This window comes from Moschus berezovskii, chromosome 23 (genome assembly GCF_049115385.1).
Source record: "Moschus berezovskii isolate FMDL1 chromosome 23, NW_MosBer_1.0, whole genome shotgun sequence".
NCBI classification, from domain to species: Eukaryota; Metazoa; Chordata; class Mammalia; order Artiodactyla; family Moschidae; genus Moschus; species Moschus berezovskii.
This window is the reverse complement of record NC_142482.1, coordinates 56,983,272-57,007,497: the sequence shown is the minus strand read 5'-3', so window position 1 is coordinate 57,007,497 and position 24,226 is coordinate 56,983,272. Positions and strand designations below refer to the sequence as shown.

The following is a 24,226-nucleotide window of genomic DNA, read 5'->3' as shown; positions in this document are numbered from 1 at the left end:
CAGTCGCTGGCTTTGTTACTCTTGGACCATAACCATGCTCGTCCCTTCTCAGCCTCAGGGCTTTGCTAGCACTTCGCTGCCCCCAGTGTGATTCACCCCGACCATTTAAAAATTGCCAGTGACTCTCCAGCACTCCCACACACATATACCCACACTCGCACAAGCAATTCCCTTTATACTGCTCCGTTTTATCCCCTGTGACATGTGTTCCCTTCCACCACGCCAGGTCATTTACCTTCACCCATGATTACTCCTCATCGTCTCTCTTCCCCTGACCAAGTTTGTCGTGCTTGAGGACCGCAAAAGCAAAGACCTTCATTTCTCACTGACGCATCGATCAAGAACAGTTTCTGGCATATAACAGATGCTCAGTAAATACCCAATGAATGAACCATTTTCAAATTAATGGAAACTTATGAGAAAGAAATTCGCTGACCTTCAAGAGAGAGAAAACAAGAAATAAAGAGAAGTGTATAAAAAGAAAATAACAAGGGAAGCTTTCCTCCAAACTACTAAAATAAATGACCAAGAGGAAGTTTCTTTTGATTGACCTGGTGATTTTTAAGAGATAATACATCTTCACTGGTCAGGGTCGATGCATGTTACAGGATGCTCAGGGCTGGTGTGCGGGGATGACCCAGAGGGAGGATAAAGGGAGGAGGGAGGTGGGAGGGGGGTTCAGGAGGGGGAACTCATGGACACCCGGGGCGGATTCATGTCAATGTATGGCAAAACCTACCAATATAATATTGTAAAATAATTAGCCTCTAATAAAAAAAATAAAAAAAATTTTTTTAAAGAAATCAGTAAGAAAAAAGAAAAGAAAGAAAAAGGAAATATGGGGGGAAAATCCCAATTTGTATCATCAATGAGAATTAGTCACTGGGTATGTATTTTCACAGAGAGATCTCTGTTGTTCCTCTCCTTTGCTAAAGAGTTTCACTGGCTCAGTGGACTGTAACTTTACAATTTAAGGCTTTCCTTCATTTCTGCCAGGGTGATGCTTAACTGTAATGTAATGTATATAGCATTACATTTTAAGCTATAAATACTTAAAAATACCCTTTCCCAATAAGCTCAAGGGAAAGTTCAAATGCACTGATCATTTACCCATTTTAGGATGAGGGGGGATCACATCTCTTATTGCACAGAAATAAACCCCCCAAATCCTATTTTAATATACTTAGAAAGTTCGCTAATTAAGGTTCCAGAGATACATGCCAATATCCTATATGCAAATATTCTAACTATTCACAAAGAACAAAAACACAAACAAAAATAATTTGACTTTAGGAGCCATTTTGTAGATTTAAAAGGACAAATTCTATATTAAACTCTTATCAGTCTGGTGATGAATAGTCTTCATATGACAGAAAGATAAATTAATGCCATCAATTATCATCTAAATTGCCATTTTACACTTAAGCATTATAAGTAACCAAGTGAAAATTTAAGAAAAACAAAATGAATTTTCAAAATTACATATGACTTTTTTTCAAGTGAGATTAATGTAGAAATTCAGACATAGAAAAGTAAATAAGCATAAATAGGCAATCTGAATAATTCTACCAAGCTAACATTTACCTCATAATAAAAGAACTGCTTAATCAGTAATGTGTAGCCTATTCCTTTAGATTTCACATAATCTTGGTCAGTATAAAAGCAATCCTAAGTCTCTTTTCCTTTATCCAATCACAGTTTCTGGAATCTAATGATTCATGAATTAGCACCTATTTTCCTCTTCCAACATTGTTGGCTATTTCTGAATTTCTTTCCACAATACCTCCCAGTGAATATTACAGAACCATGACTCAGGAACACTCAGGATCCCTTTTGCCTTACTTGCTTAATCTAAGATTAGGGTATCTGATTCAAAAAATTTCGTAAATGTATGACTATTTGTTTAACTCATCATTTACTTTTCCAAGTATGCCACCGGTCTGATTAAGAGCTGTCTTTCTAGTTGCAAGGGTGGAGCTAGAATCAGGTCTTTTTTCTTTCTCTAAGTAAGTTGGTCTTCACGTAGACTAGTAACCCATGGAAAGAACAATACCTTTTTTTCTCTAATTATTTTTAATTGGAGGATAATTGCTTTACAATGTTGTGCTGGTTTCTGCCATACATCAACATGAATCAGCCATGGGCATACATATGACTCCTCTTTCTTGAACTTCCCTCTCACTTACCACCCCATCCCACCCCTCTAGACTGTCACAGAGCACCAAGTTGAGCTCCCTGCATCATACAGCAAATTCCCACCAGCTCTCTATTTTATATGTGGTAATGTTTGTGCTTCAATGCGACTCTCTCTATTCATCCCATCCTCTCCTCCTCCTACTGCGTCCACAAGTCAAGAACAAGCGTATCTTGAGGTCCCCGCCTGGCCTGGCCACATGGTGCCTGCAGCCTCCCAGTGAAATACCTGTAACAGCCAGAAGAGGCATTGCTGTGTCTCAACAAGCAGAAGGTGGGAGTGCGAGCCTCTCTGAGATAGCGAAGTATTGTCCTAATCTACACAGAGGGTGAGCATTCTTTCAGGATCAGACACACATACGCACACACAAATCTAAGTAAAAAGCTAAGAGCCAATCCCGTTTCTTCATCTGAAACATAGCATCAGGTAAACTCAGAATGCTCTGCTAAATCTTGTTGCATCAACCAGCTTCGTAGCTAAGACCTGCAGGCTTTAATTACTTTCAGGGGAAAGTCTGGTGTCCAAAGAAAGTCTCATTATGAACTGGCATTTGCTCCAGAGTGGAAGGAGGCCCAGAAATGAGGCTGTCTTGGGGTTCCTTTACCAAATCAAATATCTGTTCATCCTTCCTAGTGACGAGGCTGGTGATCTACATAATTAATATACGCTCACATCGAAGTAAACCTGAAATGATTAAACAGGAAGACTTTAACTAGACAGCATGTGAGGAGAAAAGAAAAAGAATTAATGGGTAACAGAGTCTTAGAAACAGGGGAGAGTAGTGCATGTTATTTTTGAGCTAAATTTTGTTCTCATCCAAAACCTAATTGGTTTTTAAACTTCTTTCTCCACAACAGCCCAGACAAGGTGGTTTGGAGCATGTGTTATACACAAAATATTTACATCATGGCTGTTGTAGCCTAGTCAGCAATTTGTGGAATAGCAAATTGAAAAAGTAATACTGTAATAAAAAAAAATAATAGTTGAATAACCTGCATTCCTAACAGACCAAACTTGGAGGACCAGCAATAGAAATCTCAAGAAACCTCTGCTATTGGCATCTAAACAGCAGCTCTGATGTGGTGGGAAGAGCCAGAGTAGGGATCTTTATTTACATTTATTGAGTCTGCTAGGGACCAGGCACCACGCTAACTGCTGGGAATGTGTAATCTCATTTAACAATAAAAGCAACATCTTATATAAACTCTGATATCGTCATGCAGGACACACAACACATTTACTAGTCAATGAGAACTATTAAAGCGAAGGGAGATATGCATGCCCCATTATCAAAAGATAAATGCCACCAAGACTGGGGGAAATGTTAAATACCTACAGTATCTCTTGCCTAAAATCTCCTTGTCTAGAAATTATGAAATTATGTTTGCTTGCTTTTTAATGTTTGATAAAGGAGTTAAGCTAAAGGGAACAATAAACCTCTGTCCAGAAGTTTTCTGCATTAGGAAAACAAGTTGTGTTTAGATTTGGCTCTGATCTTTCCTCAAATGATGAGTTATGCTTGGTTGTCACCAGGAGTTCAGAGTTCAAGGTGGAGACTACTTAAGGGTCTTTTCCTGCCCAAGACAGAAAGAATCACACATTTGCCAGAGGACTGATGTCAGGGTGAGTAATGCTGCGTATAATAGGAACCCTGAAAGAAACACCCAAAACCCTTGGATTTTTGCCTATCTCATCATCCCCTAGAGCTTCCACTGCATCAGAGTTTTTGGTTTTTAAGGAAAGCAAGATCCAGCACCTGGAGCAGAGTCAGCTGGTAATTTTTCTGTTGTCCTAACATACAGCCCTTTGAGGAAGGCACTGAATGTCATCTCCATTCACACAGGAGAGGAAACACACTAGGCGAGGTTGACTTCCTGGTTGTCCCCACAGGCAGTAAGCTGGGCCGGGGAAGTTCATCCCTTGTGTGTGCTCTCAGATCTTCACCATGGGGATGGCGCTGTTTGGCTGTGGACGAGTATCGAGGATAAACCATCTTTGATCCTAGAGTCAGAAGCATACCATAGGCCAATGGAAAATCAGAGAGATGGGGGAAAGGGGGGATTTGGGGTGGAAATTCCTAGCAATATTACAACTGATAGTCAAAAAGGAAGGGATGGTTTCTTCCTAATAGAACCAGTCTGTAGGAATGCTGAATCTGTAGTCTATTCCTTCCTGAAGTTTCAGTCATTTCCAGCTAGTCTTTTTATTACTAAGTATGAATAAATATTTATACCTGAGCCAGGTAGACTCAATTGATGGTTTCCTACAAGAGCCTAGCACACACAACTTAGCAACTAAACTACTAACTCTTAAGAAATGGGGTTGGAAACCAGCCTAAATCCTTCGGGCTGAGTGCTGTTGGGCAGTTTGATCTACCTTTCCCTGGTCCCCAGGACTAATACTGACAGAGGAAAGGGTCTAAGGAGCCGTCCTACAAACATAGCTCTTGTTTTTGGAATTTCATTTCCATGGAGACGGCTGTCTGTTGGAGGAGGCAGGGTCTACTTTCCATAGACAAAGTATATGCGTTTTCTCATTCTTATGAATGTGAAAGTGAGAATCACTCAGTCGTGTCCGACTTGTGCAACCCCACGGACTGTAGCCCACCAGGCTCCTCTGTCCATGGGATTCTCCAGGCAACAATACTAGAATGGGTAGCCATTCCCTTCTCCAGGGGATCTTCCCAACCCAAGGACTGAACCCACGTCTCCTGTACTGCAGGCAGATTCTTAACCATCTAAGCCATCAGAGCCTGGTGGGCTACAGTCCATGGAGTCACAGAGTCAGACTCTAATGAATAACTAGGATTTACTATTATCAGAAAGGTGCAAAAAGGAGTAGAAAATAAGTACATATTTTTTAAAAGTATAAATTTTGAAAGTGGGATGGAATTTTACTGGACATCCTGCATTTGGCAAGCTCATTATCTTGGCTCCAAAATTAGGAAAGCATGTCTTATTTTCTGAAATAAACATAATTTTTGTAACTACAGAACATTTAAAAAATCATTTCCAAGGCTCAACAAGCTTAACCCAACTTCCTAAAAACCCTTCTGTCACCCAAGGGGCAATGCAACAGAACAGAGGAACATAATGTGCAGAAAACGTTTCGTTAAATAATTGCAATTGGCAAGACTCTTCATCCACCACCTCCCAGCACCAGGCACGCCCTCCAAACAACGCAGACAATAAATGGGAACAACATGGTGAGGCTTTGCTCATGCCACACATCTGTTCACTTAGTTGGACTGTGTTTTATATTTAGGCATAACAAGTTTAGATGGTCTTTATGTACAGTGACAGCAGTGCAATGAATGTTGTTTGAACTCTGAATTGTATAAATACGGAGACATGTTGATTTGAGAAGACAAAACAAGGCATGTGAAAATTGGCAAAATACCCATTTTAAGAATTATAGTTACTCTTCTTGAAAAAAAATAGACAAGAAACTCAACTGGCAGACCACCCACGAAGTACCATTAAGATCTAAACAACATGAAAAAAAGACAACGTGCTCTAGCCAGTACAGTTTTTGAAAGCAGTAACTTTAAAAAGCCTTTAGTTTAATCCAGGGACCTCAACATAGTTCTTATAGTTACAGGCTCCTTTGGGTATTCACATGTGTGAAATAAATTGGGATAATTAGAAAAAATAATGATAGTATTTGCTAGTATATATAGTATACCTCTATGAACCAAACAGAAGTATCATATGTGTTACCTTATGTAATGCTATAATATAAACCCCATAAAATAAATATTAAATTATATGTCCTAATTTTCCTGATAAAGAAATTGAGGCTAAGAGACTAAATAAGTGAATAAAGTTCAAGTAGCAAGGTCAGCAGTAGAGGCTGAATTCAAACACAAGCCCAGTTGTCTCTCTACATTTTGTTTTTTGGCTGTACAGTGCCACACGTGGGGATCTTAGTTCTCTGACCAGGGGTCAAAACCATGCCTCCTGTATTAAGAGCTGGAGTCTTAACCACTGAACTGCCAAGGAAGTCTATCTGTTCCTAAGACTTGTGGCCCTGTTGCTACGATGTCCTGATATTCAATAACTCCTTTCTACAGTAGGTTTAATCAGCACACAATGAGCCAAATTCATTACTGACAATAAAACAAGAACTCATAACTCAAAATAAGGATTCGGTTCCTAGAAAAAGAAATTTCATTGACATAATCTTTCAAGGAAACAAATAAGCAATTAAATTAGGCAAATGTGCAATCAATTTAAGAGAAACAAAAAGAGGAAAACGTCCAACAATAATACAAAATAAACCCATCTTGAACGATGAAGAAGTAGTGAATAGAGTAATCCAAGTGTTTTCTCTCTATAGAGTTAATGTTCTGCAGAACAAATAAGCCTACCTGCCTTCAGTTCAGCTCAGTTCAGTTGCTCAGTCTTGTCCAAACCAACTCTTTGCGACCCCATGGAATGCAACACACCAGACTTCCCTGTCCATCAGCAACTCCCGGAGCTTGCTCAAACTCATGTCCATCAAGTCAGTGAGGCCATCCAACCATCTCATCCACTGTCATCCCCTTCTCCTACCTCCCTTCAGAAAGACTCTATTTAAAAATGGGAAAATGTCCCTTGCCCCTGTATTTCTCTGATAATCTTAGCCACCAGTAATGATTCTTTTTTCTGCTCTCCTACTGCCCTTAAAATCTGAATGACTCATTCGCTTTGTAATTTCCTTTTACATGTATAGATCTCTACCATGAATTTTAAGCTCTTCAAAAGGAGCAAGTACATTCTGGACCTCTTTGTATGTCTTATAATATCTTGCACATAATACACGCTCAAGTAATTGCTGGCTTTATTCAGGGCAAGACTTCTGCCACTAAGATTATCTAGACACCAAATTTGACTAAAATGTAAGATTATGGTTCTAGCTAACTGGGTAACCTTTGAGACTTTTGGCAATGTAGTGCATATTTTCAGCTCAAAGTATCCAGTACTTTGCAATGGGCATCATCCTTTCCCTTTTTAATAGACAGATCATTGTATTTGAGAGTAATAGGTACAGGTGACAGTAATAGGTGAAAACTTGCTTTTTACATCATATGTGTTTTTCAAAACTTGTGTTTCATTCCAATTTCTGCCACTCAAGACTTCCTTAAGGAACTAAGGAGCACAACAGAGGACAGCATCCACTGCAAAGCAGAAAAGATGGAGGCTGGACAGGTGGAAAGAAGGGAGTGGGTCAAAGCTTGGAAAATATTGCCATAAAGAATAAATCCAGGGAAGACAGGCCCGTAAGCCGTATACATTGGAGCCACCAGAAAAGAAAAAGCATACCAAAAAAGGAGGAGGATGAACCAAAGGGACATTAAGATTTGCAAGTGAGACCTACGATTTAAGATGTTCTATAAATGTTTATTTAGTGGCTGAAGGAATGCATATATAATATCAGAGTCCCTTAACTGAGCTTGAGACAACAGAGGCGTAAGGATAGGAGAGTAAAGAGGGGCCGGAAGATAAGCGTTCAGAGGCACTTAAAGGATGCGATTAGGCTGAAACAACCAAGAGTTCTCTGGGAGCTGTACAGAAAAAGGGAACATGCGGTATGGCTTTTGCAAACTCCCAAGAAGTTTTGGGCGATGTTGGCTACCAAGCGACGCATGAAAGAATCATGGTCACATTGTGCCTCTCAGCATCAACCAGGTGGCTGGATGGGAAGGGATGCACCGCGTAGCAAAGTATTTCACAGCTGTTTTTACGTGTGGATTCTGAAGCTGCCAAACTGGACGTGAACGGCACATTGGCCCGGACAGCCGCACAAGCGCAGTGAGCCCCTGACTCGGGCAGATGCGCTGCGTTCCTGCAGTATCCGCAGTGGCTGGAGGGCAACTCACCGCCTCAGAGAATGCGGGGTGCGCCAGCTGCTGGCGACGGCAACAGAATCAGATGGGTTCTGCCCTGTAGTTTTTAAGTGCTGCCTGCCTTTCAAAGGCAGAGCCTCCAAACAGTACAGGAGCAAACAAGTTTGCAAAGGAAACGCACTTGCAGTCTGAAAACCGGAGCAGCTGGATATCCAACTGCGTGAAGAAATTCAGAGGGCTCTTCTTCTCCCTTAAATTGATATTACTCACCCGCGTTTTATAGAGTGAAAGCATATGCTTAAGTATAATTACTCAACAACTCAGACCAATTTCCGCATCACAGCCATACACATGGAATACTCAATTCCACCTAGGTGGTGACTATGTGACTTTTTTGCTCGGGTACTGCTGAGGAGGATTATAAACCAATGGCTCTGGAGGTGACATTTTTTAAATAAAATGACATGTTTTGTAAATACAGTTATGTATGACACTGTGTGTACGACACTCCAGGTGGCGGGAGTGGTAAAGAAGCCATCTGCCAGTGCAGGAGATGTCATGGGTTCGATCCCTGGGTTGGGAAGATTCCCTGGAGGAAGGCATGGCGACCCACTCCAGTATTCTTGCCTGGAGAATCCCATGGACAGAGGAGCCTGGCAGGCTACAGTCCATAGGTTGCAAGCAGTTGGACACGACTGAAGCAACTTAGCACACTTACGTAAAGTACGTAAAACAAACGCCGCACGCCCACCATGTGACGACGGTATTAATCACTTCACGCTGATGGTAATTCTATTGTCTTCATATCAAACAGGTGCCTTTTGCTGGTATTATTGTAGTTCTTTTTGACTCTGCTGTCACTTTTGAACAGGTAAACAGGCTAGGATTCTCTAAAATCCATCCAGTGCAGAAAAAGGAAAATGCAGCAGATTGTTGGTGAGATCTGACCAGATACAAATGTGTGCTTGAAGATACTGAAGCAGACTGGTGAGAGATGCGGAATCCCTGTAGCCAAGCAGTGTGGAAGAGTAAGAAGAAGAAAACTGAGGTGAAAAGAGTGATAAGTTCTTGACCTAGGCCTAGGGGCTTGGTGTCAAGAAATGTGTGATGGAGCCATTAAACTGAAAACTGCCAAGCACTAATTTTCTTAGAGAATTCTTTATCCTTTCAGACTGATTGTGTGTGTATATATGTAGACAGGGATATACATGTACAGTTTGAAATATAATTTTATACACATATTTATTTTAAACGTAAACTATAGGATAACCCTAGTATCATATGGTTGGATGGCATCACTGACTCGATGCACATGAGTTTGAGCAAGCTCCAAGAGTTGGTGATGGACAGGGAAGCCTGGGATGCTGCAGTCCATGGGGTCACACAGAGTTGGACACAACTGAGCAACTGAACTGAAGTATCATGTTTGACATTTAATAATACCATATGCTCTGAGGAGGCTGGAGACAAAACTTGCCAATTATACTTTTAACAGTCATACCAAAGAATGAATATTTCATGAGAAATGTAAAGAAATTACTTTTCCAATGTCTTCATTGAGGAAAGAAGGCTATCATCTGAAGAGGCAGCTTCAAGGGGCTGTTTGGATGTTGTAAAGAGCCATCAAGTTTATTATTCGTGACATAAATGGAAACTTTTTAAGTAGATTATGTTCTGACATAAAGGATTCCAGTTAAGACACCAGATTGCAAGGAAAGACACAGACAGCTGCTGCAGCTTTGAAACTGTACTTACTGCTCAGTTGTTCACAAAAATGTTTAGATCAACTTCACTACTTTTAAACTTTCTGTAGACAAGTGACAGGGATGTATTACAGGCCCAAGGAATGGTTTTAGAAGCAATCAAAGGCTGACAGCAAAGCCAGGAAGTGTTCAGGGGACAAAACCTCCCCTTTGTGACCAAATGAAGCACTTACTGCAAAAGCCAGGATAGCGTTGAAGAAAACATGGGCAGCCAACCTATGAAAAAGAGTGAACTCCAACCATAATGAAATCACTGCTCATGTAACAGCAAGAAGCAGTCCCCAGAGACTCAGTAAACAATCGGTTCCCAAAGAAGATGAATCCTACTCGCCGAAGAAAATCAGAGGGACCGCTTTTTTTCTCAGTGTTCTTCTCTCTACCCGAGTTTTCTGTTGTCTGTGGTCCTGTCATCCTTCGGTATTTAATCGGCTTCCACTCCTTGGGAAAATCTTAGCTCATTAACGCCTTCAAATTCCTCTTAGCGCACAGTGTGTACCTCCTCCTGTGTCCATGACCTTGAACCCTCTACCATGCAATTTGCATCACTATTATGTGTTGTTCAGTTGTTAAGTCATGTCCGACTCTTTGCGACCCCATGGACTGTAGCCCGCCAGCCTCCTCTGTCCATGGGATTTCCGGGCAAGCATGCTGGAGTGGGTTGCCATTTCCTTCTCCAGGGGATCTTCCCGCCTCAGGGCTGGTACCCTAGTCTCCTGCACTGGCAGACTGTTTCTTTACCACTGAGCCACCAGGGAAGCTGTGAAGTAATTTAAGTAAACTAAAATAAGCAAAAGTCTTTATTTCCTTTCTTAAAGCTCTGCTGTATCCTACTGAGATGAAGAAAAGAACGGCAAAATAATCCAGAGGCAACCCAGAAGAAAGGTCTAAAGGCAGGAAGAAGGAACTTTGGGGATATTTAGCACAATGCCTGCTAGGCCTTCCTGGGGAAATTTTAACTCCTTCTCTGCCAAGGCTTCACACCTGCAATGAGAACAGTTGGGGACCCACAGGGTGGTGATGTGACTTCAAAGAGGAGCAGACAAGTGAAGGAGGCAGAGGGGACGTAGTGGAGCCAGAATGATCTCCAGAATGTCTCAGATCACCAGCCTCTGCATCTGTCCCAAAGCCCTGCCTTTGAGGGTGTTCCTTAGACCACTACTGTGTCCCCAGATAATAAGACCCTAACAAGTAAATGCTTAAATGTTTGTTGGGGCCACTTACCATATCTGCTTAAAAATGCACTGCTTATTGAGAAGGGGTAGTTAGGGAGTGTGAGATGGACATGTGCACACCGCTCTATTTAAAATGGCTCACCAACAGGGACCCCCTGTAGAGAACAGGGAGCTGATGCTCAAGGTTATGTGGCAGCCTGGATGGGAAGGGAGTCTGGGGAGAATGGGCACATGTGTATGTATGGCTGAGCCCCTTTGCTCTCCACCTGGAGCTCTCACAACATTGTTAATCAGCTATTCCCCAGGACAAAATAAGTTTTTCTTAAAAAATGCACCCCTTGGAGAGATCATTCCGGTTGTCTCGCTGAGTTTCTCTAGATATTACCCTATGCGATGAGTGCTTTCAAAGTTAGTATTTGAGAGTTGCGAGTTAAACCAACTAGTCTGGGGTATCAGAGTCCTTGAGTTGACTGAGTGAAGGGTGAGAGCGGGGAGTGAGCCAAGTCAGAAGGACAAACGGAGCCGAAGGAGCCCACCAACCTCAGGGCCAGAATCAGGATATTTACTAGGTTCCTGAGGAGTGAAGTGACTGCTCCCGTGGGCAATTACAGGTTCCAGAGCAAAATAAATCAGTTAAATGTGTCTACAGAGTGGCCAAGCATTACAACTGTTCTTAGTCTGCTTCTAAGAATTATTTCATCACTAACTTACTTTAGTGATCTTGGAAATAAATGAAAAGAACCCCAAGCTTTGAAAGCTCTGGACTTTCGTTCTCGTGGAGTTGGTGATGGACAGGGAAGCCTGGCGTGCTGCAGTCCACGGGGCCACAAAGAGTCAGACACGACTGAGCGACTGAACTGACTGAACTGATAGCAAATGAACAAGCTTTAAGATAAGAAACATCTTCAGTCCAGTTCAGTTCAGTTCAGTCCAGTTCAGTCCAGTTCAGTTCAGTTCAGTTCAGTTGCTCAGTCGTGTCCGACTCTCCGCGACCCCATGAATCACAGCACGCCAGGCCTCCCTGTCCATCACCAACTCCTGGAGTTCACTCAAACTCATGTCTATCGAGTTGGTGATGCCATCCAGCCATCTCATTCTCTGTCGTCCCCTTCTCCTCCCGCCCCCAACCTTTCCCAGCATCAGAGTCTTTTCCAGTGAGTCAACTCCTCGCATGAGGTGGCCAAAGTATTGCAGTTTCAGCTTTAGCATCAGTCCCTCCAATGAACACCCAGGATTGATCTCCTTTAGAATGAACTGGTTGGATCTCCTTGCAGTCCAAGGGACTCTCAAGAGTCTTTCTCCAGCACCACAGTTGAAAAGCATCAATTCTTCGGCGATCAGCTTTCTTCACAGTCCAATTCTCACATCCATACATGACCACTGGTCTTAGGAGTCGTATTAACTGACTCAAAATGTTGTCCCTCGGCATTACAAGAACCTAAAATTTTCTTTAGGTCTCATAAGCTTGTTTTGGACATGAATAAGTTTTTAAGTATTAATAATAAATATTACTGGGCTTCCCCAGTGGCTCAGTGGTAAAGAATCTGCCTGCAATGCAGGAGATCCAGCAGATGTATGTTCAATCCCTGTGTCGGAAAGATCCCCTGGAAAAGGACGTGGCTACCCACTCTAGTATTCTTGCCTAGAGAATCCCATGGATAGAGAAGCTTGGTGGGCTATGGTCCATGGGGCCACAAAGACTCGGACACAACTGAAGCAGCTGAGTACGCATGCCACGTATATTATTATTACAATAGAACTGTGTGTGTGCTTAGTCACTCAGTTCTGTCCTACTTTTGTGACCCCATAGACTGTAACCTTCCAGGCTCCTGTGTCCATGGCATTTTCCAGGCAAGAATACTGGAGTGGGTTGCCATTTCCTTCTCCAGGGAATCTTCCCAGCCCAGGAATCGAACCCAGGTTACCTGCATTGCAGGCAGATTCTTTACTGACTGAACTACAAGAGGAGTCCATAAAAGAACTATAGGTAATGATCTATCCGCTTCCCTGGCGGCTCAGAAGTTAAAGAGTCTGCCTCCAATGCTGGAGACCCGGGTTCGATCCCTGGGTCGGGAAGATCTCCTGGAGAAGGAAACGGTAACCCACTCCAGTATTCTTGCCTGGAGAATCCCATGGACGGAGAAACCTGGTAGGCTACAGTCCACGGGGTCGCAAAGAGTCGGACACGACTGAGCGACAGAACGGAACGGAATCTTCACAACAGTCCATATTATTCCCATTTAAAACTAAATTTTTAATTCTCTTTCAATGTTTAAATTTTTTAAAGTTATTTCCGTTTGAAGCTCAGCAAAGTTTAGAGGCTTTCCTAAGGATCCTTTCCTAAGGATGTCAGACCATCTGAATGGAAACCAGATCTTCTCATTTTAAATCAAGTGCATCTTGGAAGTGATGGAGGCCTAAACAGATTCCATGTCTTTTAACCCAAATCTAGTTCTCTTTATATATACAACAGTGCAACCAACAGATTAAAAATATGATCCCCAGAGGCTCATAGGTGAAAATAAGGACAAAGATTTTTTTAATGAACAATTGTCATTTAGTTCAAAGGAAATCATGAAACTGTCTTGTGTCTAGTCAATTAAAGATTAGAGACAGTGGAAGGAAAGGAATATTTTCTGGGCCAGCTTGGGATCTAAGTATTTGGATGCTTAGACCAGGTTTCTCAACAGCGGGACTATTGCAATTTGGGGCCAGACTTCTCTTTGATGTGGGGTCATCATAAGGTATTTTGCAGCATCCAGGCCTCTACCCCCTGGATGCCAATGGTGACAGCTGAGAATGTCTCCAGCATGGCTTTCCCGGGGGTCTAAGTCACCCTCCTCCCCAACTGAAAACCACAGACTTAGAGGCAGTATTATATTTTCTTCCTGTGCCTGAAAGAAGTTCTATTTTTTCTTAATTGTAACATGTTACTGAGAAATGTTCCAAACTTCCTTCAGATGTAGAAAAAATTCAAGAAAGATTGCTCTCCCCACTAAAGGAATTGCCTTAACAAGTATCACCCATATGACTGTCTTACCGTTGATGGTGACTTTCCTGTCCTTTGACATCTCCCATCGATGGGACAGTCACTCTAGACTGTATCCTGATGACACAAAGGCATGCTGTGAATAGTGGCATACTTGGAAGAAACTAGAGAGGGAATTTTTGTCACCCACATGTGTGTAGGTGAAATAGATAAACATATAGAACGCGGTGCTCAGAGCCACAGTGAGATACCCCTGCCCATGCTTTCGACTGGCTAAAATTAAAAAGACGGACTGACTGAACCGAGTCCTGGTAATGACACAGGGGAACTAGAACTCTCAAACGGTGCCAGTGGGAATGCAAAGCAGAGAAAACACTTTGGAAAACAGTTCAGCCATTTCTTAAAATGTGAAACTCACCTACACCTGCCACATGGTGCCTCCATTCCAGTCCAGCCATTGCAGTGGTCCATGGGAAACAAACAAATGAAAACTGTAGACTTTTACATGAGTGTCCATAGGAGCTTTATTTATAATCACCAAAAGCTGAAAACAACCCAAGATTACAATCCAGTCATTGAGTGGAATTTGTGCTGCTTTTGTTGTTCACTCACTAAGTTGTGTCTGACTCTTTGCACCCCCAAGGACTGTAGCAGTATGAAAAAGCAAAAATAGGGTGAAATACTACTCAGCAATAAAAAAGAAGGTGCTGTACTCAGTTACATGGATGAATCTCAAAATCATTATGGAAGTGAAAGAGGACAGCCAAGAAACAGTATGCATAGTATATGCATATGTAAAATTCTAGAACACACAAACTGATTTGTGGTCATGGGAAGCAGGTAAGCATTTCCTGGGATTGGTGACTCCTGGGGAAGGAGAAATGGAGAGGAAATTTGTTCAGTGATGGAAAAGTTTGCTATTGTGATTGTTATGATGACTTTAATTGTTCGATGCATATTACAAAACTGCTGAGATTGTAGATTTAAATATGTGTAATTCATTGTAATTCAGTTATAACTCAAAAGAATAAAAAAAGAACAAGTTATAGGAAAATGCAAGATTTATCTACCCAGTAGAAATGGTGATAGAAGACAGAATTCAGACTCCAATCCTATTATTTCAAAGTAACTGCTAAAGACAATTTTGGTAAATGTATATGTTGCATAAACACCAAATCCATGACATAGTTGTGTATTGGAGCCAGTCTAACCAGTATGTCTTGCCTTTCAGGCCAGAATATATAATAACACAAAATTGCACATACACTTGCCACACAACCCCATTACAAAGCAAAATCAGCTGTATCACAATTGCTTCATTCTGCCATCCTGTGCATTCTTTCCTTACTTAACGCTATCATCTTTCTGTCATTTTTTGATTTAAGAAATAGCTAATCTCATTTAAACAAAATGCTATAACCTTCACCTTATGAACAATTCAAGTTGGTGCTTGTATTAATGCTTCAGCAAATACCAAACGCAGCGAAAGTTTAAAAATCTTGGAAATGGGGACTTCCCTGGTGGTCCAGCGGTTAAGACTCTACGCTTCCAATGCAGAGGTCACAAGTCTGATCCCTGATCAGAGAACTAAGATTCCCACATGCTGCATAACACAGTCAAAAAATAAAAAATATTTTAAAATAATAACAAAATATTTTTTTAATCTTGTAAATGCACAAATGAGGTAAAGTCTGTGTTCTTTATGTTTTATGAACAGAAATTCCAAACCAATGCAAAGTGTTAAGTTGCCATTGTAAATGTGCCAGGCCTAAAACAGGTATACTCTAGATGAAGTCTCAGCTATGTCAAAGAATAAATGCATATCATATTATTTGAGTCACAGCAAAGAGACTATGTTAACAATCAAAGAAGTGTATTTATTTTCTTTCCCATATTTGGCCACTTTGGGCATCTTTTCCTGAAGAAAAAAAGAAATCTATAAGACTTGAATACCAAGTGAGGTGAACTGTAACTTTGAACTCAGAAAATAAGTGACTACAATTCTGTGGCTCACAATAACATTTTGGCCTTCCTTTGTTTCTCTTTGACAATGGTAAATTATATATTATTATGTCACAAGTTAGACAACACATGGATTTAGGGTGAACTGACAGATTCTGATGCAATAGCAAACTCTTTCTGCAGGAACTGAACATTGCTCCATCTGGCCAATGCAGAAGAAAATGAAAACAATGTATTTAAAGACATTCTGCCCTTTTTATTTTTCACTCCCAGATCAGTTATTATAATGTCTTGATGCAGACAATGTTGTAACCCAGAATGAGGCTTAGCACTCAGGAACTAAAATGAGTCAAAAGAAGCAAAACGGGAGAAAGAAAAAAAGGAGCAAAATATACAAACAAACAAGAAACAGGATGAAACTTCACAAAAATCTAAATTTAAAAAAGCAAGTATTCGAGGTGAAAGTAGATGAAATAAAGCCCACGGCACAAATATCAAGAGTCTCAAACAAATATATGCAAACTTTTCCTAAATGTGTTTTAACGGATATAATGAGAGCCACAGTAAAGAACATACTGCGATTTAAACACACAGACACATATCCATGGACGGACAGACACATATGCATCATGAAACAAGGGAGGAAGCTGGCTTTATGACTTTCTGGCTGTGATCTTGGTCAAGCTATTTAATTCTACTCTGCTTCAGTCTCCCGTGTTAAGTGAGAATAATACAAGAAAACCAAAGGACTGTTCCTCTATGAATTAAATGAGATAACGGTGATTGAGCCCTTAGCACCAAGTGAGGAACATTTGTAAATACAGTAAATTTCAGATAGTGTTATAGAATTTATCAGGCATTATAATGGGAAAAAAAGGAATGTCGTGGAGCAATGTATCAGTAATGCAGAAGAAGTATTAGTACTGCCCACCTGCTTCACAAGTATTTACAGAAAGTGGTAGTAATCATGTAAGGGAAGCTGAGAAAATCATTCTAAATTATCTGCAATAATGCACTTGATCCAAATGATTAACAGTAAAGATATTAGATGAAGCAGAACGGACCTGAAGTGAAATTAAAGCTTATTTTCCCAAATCAAAAAGACAGTTAAATACAGATTCAGAGAGGACCCAGAAAACCATCCAAGAATAATTCCAAAAGACAGAAATCACCTAGCTGCCAATGATTAAACCTTAAAGATAAAAACCATGTTACCAGCTGCAAATGAGGGAGAAAGGCTTCAGAATTCAAACAAACAAAAAAAAAAGTGACATGAAATTCATTCTCTGAAATGTCTGAGAAGAAAGGCAAGAGAACTGGAGCTGCGACCACAGATCCAGTAAGTGAGGAAGAGCATCTCCATGAAAGCAAGGGGCAACTCTCAATTCAGCATGAGACAGTGACAAAGAACAATAACAAACCAGCAGCAGCAAAGGGGAGGTCAGGAAGCAATGGACACCCGAGAACAAATGAAAAAGAATGCTTTAAAACAAAAGATTCTTAGAACCTGAATAAAAGCAAGGTTAATGATAGAACTTTAAAAGCTTAAGTGGATCAGACTAAACTGCACAAGATGCGGAGAACTAGAGCATCCCGTGAATCACCTCCCAGAGCATGGTATTTGCTCTTCCTGGTTTTTACTCCCTCCCACGATTCTTTCTTCTCCTTTCCTTCCACCCTAGCCTTCTTTTCTTGACCCCTCCTTCATATCAAGTTCCCTCCCTACTCAGAGCATTGAACCCGGTGAGTCCATGCAGGACAACTTGGATAATATTTTTCTCATTTTTAAAAAATAAGTATAATATTTATTGAGCATCTCAAATATTTCTGCTCTTCAGAAGGCTGCAGATAAACCAACACAGAATGTAGATACCCATCATATTTTCAGAGATTTCCAATGAAGATAAAACCCAGTTCCATAGAAACCTCATGTCACAGAATTTACTCTCCAACAGTCAGTTCTGTATAAAGTTTCTCCAAGTTGACGCTACTGCTATTTGGGACTGGATGATTCTTCATTCTGGGGGGACTAGCTTGTTCACTGTAGCATGTTTAGCACATTCTTGACCTCTGGATGACAGTAGCACCCCCGGCACCCCAGTTTTGACAATCAAAATTATCCTAGATATCTCCAAATGTCCCCTGGGAGGCAAATAACCCCAGCTGAGAACCTCTGCTATAAACCCTTAGATTTGGTGACTTTGAAGAGTCTTCGGGAAGACTGAGGTAGTGACCATTTCTGTATTTATGGCAAGCACACACATACTATTTTTTTTAATTTTTATTGGAGTGTAGTTGCTTTACAGTGTTGTATTAGCGTCTACTGTACAGCAAAGCAGATCAGCTATATGTGTACATTTATGCCCCTCTTTCTGAGATTTCCCCACCATTTACACCACCACAGAGCATTGGGCAGGATTCCCTGGGCTCTACAGTAGGTTCTCATGAGTTATCCATTTTATACGCAGGATCCATAGTGTATATACGTCAATCACAGTCTCCCAGTTCATCCCACCATCCCCTGTATCCCCTCCTTGGTATCCATAAGTTTGTTCTCTATGTCTGAAGGACACATCTACTTCTCAATACAGCAGCCACGAGACACATGTGGAGCATTTGAAAGGCGACTGGTCGGAACTCAGTTGTGCAGGGAGCATAAAACAAAGACCAAAGATGAAAGACTTGGACATAAAAAAAATAAAACATCTCACTAAAAATTTTACATTGACTACATGCTGAAATGAAAATATTTTGAATGTATTAAGTAAAATATATTATTAAAGTCAGTTTCAACTTTCTACTTTTTAATGCAGCTACTAGAGAATTTGAAATTGCGTATATAGCTTGCATTATATTTCTGTTGGGCTTGTGCTGTTCTAGGAAGCCAGAGCACTTTGCATGTCAAAGACTTTTGTTTTTCATTAAGCCAACAGTATTTAAAGAATGTCCGTGGTATGTGCCTAAGGTAGCATTAGCTGCTTTTGGCTACATCTATCTGAGGTAAGTTGGTTGATGTCAAGGTCTGTCATTTCACTTTGCAGATAGAAAAATGGGAGCTAAAGAAAAAAATAATCTAAAATCATCCTCTCAATTGTAATGCCAGAATTAATTAAATACAACCTATTGTTTCCCATTCCCAAACAGTTTTTAGTCACCAAATATCTTTGTCCCTAGGAAAACAGTATTTTCCTTCTTCTATAATTATTATAGAGATAAAAATCGAATTCCAAAGAAAACAATTTCCAGACACCTTAAGAAATAAAGCCAGCATTTGTTTGAAGAGAAAACAAAAACAAGATGGGAGACTCAAAAAGCATTGCTTTGTATAATAATTTAATTAATAGCATGTTGAGAAAAGAAAAACATTTTCCATCACTTTTTACTTCCTTTTGTGGAGACTTCTACAATCTGCTGTGGTTGTGCAGGTCTCTTGCTTTTTTTCCGTGCATGCTGGATTTGCATAATGTGCTATAATGCCTCATGGGCACTTCACTTAAGATCAACTGAGTTAATTTGCTTTCTTAACTCAGGTTTAAGCGTTTCATGGGCACTAAACTTAAGATCAACTGAGTTAATTTGTTAGCTTAGCTCAGAAAATTAAAATGATGGTTGCTCCATTTTGTTTTAAGTGTAAATGTGATCATGGTCCTTTGACTAAGCAGAGGTCCAAAATCTGTGTCCATTCTTCCCCAGCTGAAAGAGCCAAAGATACAAGAAAGGAAAATGCTGCAAACGTGCTGCCTGTGAAGATGAACAACGGGTGGCAACTATTGCCCAAGCTAGTAAGCTGTGTTGGCGTAGCCATGGTCTAGCATTTTTCCTAGCCAAGAGAGTGTAGTCTGCCGAGACTTTCATTCTTTCTAAGCATCCACTGTTAAATCTTTTCGCAGTACCTAGAGTATCTGGCATACTGAGGAAATGGCAACCCACTCCAGTATTCTTGCCTAGAGAATCCCAATGGACAGAGGAACCTGACGGGCTACAGCCCACTAAGAGTCAGACATGACTGACAAAACAGAGCATGCATGCACGCAGGGTGCATGAGAAATGTTGCCTGACTTTGAAACAGTGAAGACACCATGAGTCAAGAAATGTTCAACTGAGATCAGTAGAAAGCAAGACTGGAAGTGAGGAATTCAAGAAGCTGCCTAGTGCATTTGAGTGTGGCGCCTCCAAGAGAGGTACTGTACATCCCCCAGATGATATGATTTGAGAAGAAAGCAAGAATATCAGCATGAGGATTTACTTCCCTGTTTATATTCATTTGAGCTTCCCTGGTGGCTCAGATGGTAAAGCGTCTGCCTGCAATGCGGGAGACCCGGATTCAACCCCTGGGTTGGGAAGATCTCCTGGAGAAGGGAAATGGCAATCCACTCCAGTACTCTTGCCTGAAGAATCCCACGGACAGAGGAGCCTGGTAGGCTACTGTCCACGGGGTCGCAAAGAGCAGGACACGACTGAGCGACTTCACTTTCACTTTTCACTTTATATTCCTTTATTTACTCACTTGTTCTCTCATTTTTCCAAAAATACGTGCGAGGCACTGTGTTAAATGCCCTGAGCTTCCAAGTGAAAGGGAGAGACAAGTAGGCAGCCATAGGCAATAATCAATACCCGACAACTCACTATATTAAAAAATGTTTGCAGCTTGAATTTGAATACCTACAAATAAGAGTGCTGAACTATCAGAGCAGTATACTGTGTTTCCAAATCTTTCTTTATGCTCTTTGTGTTACAAGCACTAAGGATCTAATTCTTTCACCATTCACTTAGTCATTCAATAACTATTTAATTCAGTTTGTTTTCCTGAAGATAGTTAAATTGGTCAATGTGTCTTCCTCATTGGTTTTGATAGAAGATTCATTGGTATAAGAAGATCTGCAGGAATTAATAAGAACTGCTTCTTATTTTTATTATGTCAATTGGATGAATTGCATTAATTCATAAATTTGATTTTTTAAACATAATACATTATGAAAAAATATGAGAACTTGATGAGTTGTGTCTAGCTGAAATTGAAGGATTAGATCAATTCATGAATTCGACTGTTTTTAACATCATACATTCATGGGAACATATGAGGGCTAGATGATGTGTGCCTATTTGAAATTCCTCAGTTTTCAGTCACGAACACATCTGACCCAAACAAGCCAGTCAGTCTATTCCTATTCATCAGATAGCTCAGCCTAGCAAACACGAACAAAAAGGTTTCTTCCATATTTTCTTACACTGCTGACCTATCCTTATTCCAATATCTGCCAAACCATTTAAAATTCCATGAATGTTCAAAGAAGCATGTATCCCAAATTAGAAACACTATTCCAGTTTCATTCCTCTAGTAGACATTATGGAAGCCAGATTTTACTGTTGTGGTGTTTGTAATTGAGAGTTTGTAATGAGCAATGAAACGGCAGAAAGTCAAGTGAGCCCAAGGTAAGATTTGATCTGTAGGCGTGGTGCTTCTTAGAAGTGGGTTCTAGTGAGAAATGTGACTCATTCCAATAAAATTAACTCCAGAATTCAGTGCTCAAGGCTTTGCTATGCTGAAATTCCATTTATTGCAAATTGTGCTATTTCCAATTTCTTTTAGTAATAAAATGCATGAATAGCCCAAAAAAGGCTATAAATAGTGAACAACGCCAAGAGCTTTCTATCAGAAGCTCTTGTAGAATGGAGGGACCAGAGTTCTCTGATCCTGTTCTCTCTTCCCTTGGGCAATACTCTACAATAACTCACTAATCATTAATAATTTCTTTGTCCATTTAGTTTCAATGAATGCATAAATCAACTATTTACTTTAGGATGAGATGTGGGAAATTGTTTGAAGCCAAAATTATTTTGCGCATCAACAATATGTAAATTACATCCTCTTCTGTTTGAACTCTGGATACATAAAGTCAAAGAGGGAAGAAAGGAGAATAACAAGACTCCAAATGGTAGGTAATTTGTTCCGTGCCTTTGTTTATCTAATGCTGCCCTTCTAGGATGGCTCAATACCATGTTGATAAAACAAAAGAAAATTTACAAAACGAAAGAAAATGATGCCTACTGACTTTTGATGAGGTTGTGATGCGGCATACTATGAGGGTGCTTGCATTTTATCATTTTATTTTTTCTTTTACTTAAAGCTGTTCATAGTTCAAACATAAAGTATTTCATTTAATTAGAGAAAGACACTAGAACTTACTGTCCTCAATACTATATTGAACCAACCTAAAAGCATGACAATAGATAAACAAAGAATACAACAGATTACTTAAGGTTCAAAGTCTTATTATTGCCATTGTTTTGTCAAAATAAAATACTATTGAAAGAAGTTAAAACACAATTAAAAACACAATTAGCTTGACAAAATCCAATATAAAATATTTTAAAAGTACAACCACTAGTCCCTTCCAACATACACATCCAATGATTAAGTTACTGATTTCGTGTATACAAAATGCAAAAATGATACTCAACTTTGAAGCACTATGTTGCTTTCTCATCTTGGTGGCTTGTAAAATGTCATCTTCAACAAGATCTAATATAGCATAATCCCTTCTGAAAACCCTGGGGGAATTATGTAACATAAGTAATTCAGGAAAGTGTCGAAGTTTTATTTCTTCTACCCCTAGGCAGGTTCAAAACTATTCTTAAAAATTCTTCACTATCACCAAAGTTTAATTGTGATTGAAGAGTTTTAGAAAATCCTACCTGTCTTTCAGTTCCAGGCAAGTGTTTTCCATTTGAAACTGTATCTCTGGCTCTCCTGTGGTTTCTATAGTGACAACTGTGTCTGAGTTTCATGGTGGGATGATCCTCGGTATATTCAATAGAACCAGAAGTGGTTTCATTGTGCCAAGGCTCTTTGGGCTGACAGAGTCCTGTGATGTTAAAGAGATAGATTCTCTCTGAAAAGAGTATTCCTAATTTTATCTTTTTGGAAATGAGTACAATTATAGCAAACTAGAAAAAATATGTTTACAATAGATTATAGTAAATTAGAAAAAAAAAGTTTACAATAGATGTGTTTGAATACAAGTTTATATGCTTCTCATGGAGGAATAAACCCCTCCCTGCCAAGAAAAGAGAAAAAATCTGTAAATTCCACATACAGATAATGTATGATGAAATTAACAAGGCAAAAGAATGCAAGGATATTATGAAAATTATTTTAACCTAAGCAATCTTTTTTATGTCTCCCATAGTATATATATATATATATATATGATAGAATTTGAGAAACAAAAGTTTGGAAGCTGTCTTCTAAATTATCTAATCTGCTATTCATAAATACACAGTTCAGCAAAGAGACTATGCCAAAAAAAAAAAAAGATCATTTCCTGCTTCCTGGGAATATGTGCTTCTAAAACGTCAATGATACCTGCATGAGAAATAGGCAGAGACAGGCATTGAGGAGGGGAGGTTTTTTTTTTCTCAGTTCCAACACATTGGAGATAAAAATTAATAGGCAAAGTGTATCAAAAAAACAGATGCTCTGCTGAAAAACCCTTCAGGCAGAATTGCATCAGCTGGCTTTCTCTGGTGAGGCAAGACTTCAGCAACTCACAGAATAATTGCTACATACCCCAGTCGAAGCATTTTACTGTACCTGGCTTTATGCTCAGGCAACCATCCCCTGATGAGGAGAGGGTATCCGTGGTGGCTGGAGTAACAGCCAGAAGATGCATGTGATTTTGGATTATGCTCCTTTCAATTTGAAAATTGCTACCTCTCAGCTTCCTAAATCAGCAGCCTCAACAATTCCTTCCCTTACTTTTTAAACTAAGTGAAACAGTGACAACTATTCCTTGTAGAATCTTAGCACTCAGAAAAAGAAAAAGGGTATAATTCTTAAGTGTATAATATGTCAGTTAAAAAAAGCACAGGTCAGGATATTGTAGTTGAAAAAATAGAAAAGATTAAATTAATTTCCACACACAGATGACTTATGAGAAAATTAACATCTAGTTGGACATCTGACCACAAATTTGAGAATACTGGCTTAACGTTTAAGAGTGTGGTAAACCCAGTTAAGAGCACACTGTGACCATTTCTTATCTCTCGGCTAGTTAGCCATTTGGAGCCTGTTCAGTTCAGTTCAGTTCAGTCGCTCGGTCGTGTCCGACTCTCCGCGACCCCATGAATCACAGCATGCCAGGCCTCCCTGTCCATCACCAACTCCCGGAGTACACTCAAACTCATGTCCACAGAGTCGGTGATGCCATCCAGTCATCTCATTCTCCGTCGTCCCCTTCTCCTCCCGCCCCCAACCTTTCCTAGCATCAGAGTCTTTTCCAGTGAGTCAACTCGTCGCATGAGGTAGCCAAAGTATTG

General features: G+C 40.1%; 1 protein-coding gene across 1 annotated transcript in view; it reads right to left on the bottom strand.

Annotated features, from left to right (window-relative positions):
* LOC129543294 (orofacial cleft 1 candidate gene 1 protein-like) overlaps positions 1-6,663 on the bottom strand; it is a 50,423-nt gene extending 43,760 nt beyond the window's left edge. The window contains exon 1 of the mRNA XM_088831277.1: positions 6,564-6,663. The gene's annotated coding sequence lies outside the window, so the exon portion shown is untranslated. The remainder of the gene's footprint in view (positions 1-6,563) is intronic.
* Positions 6,664-24,226: the final 17,563 nt, after the last annotated feature.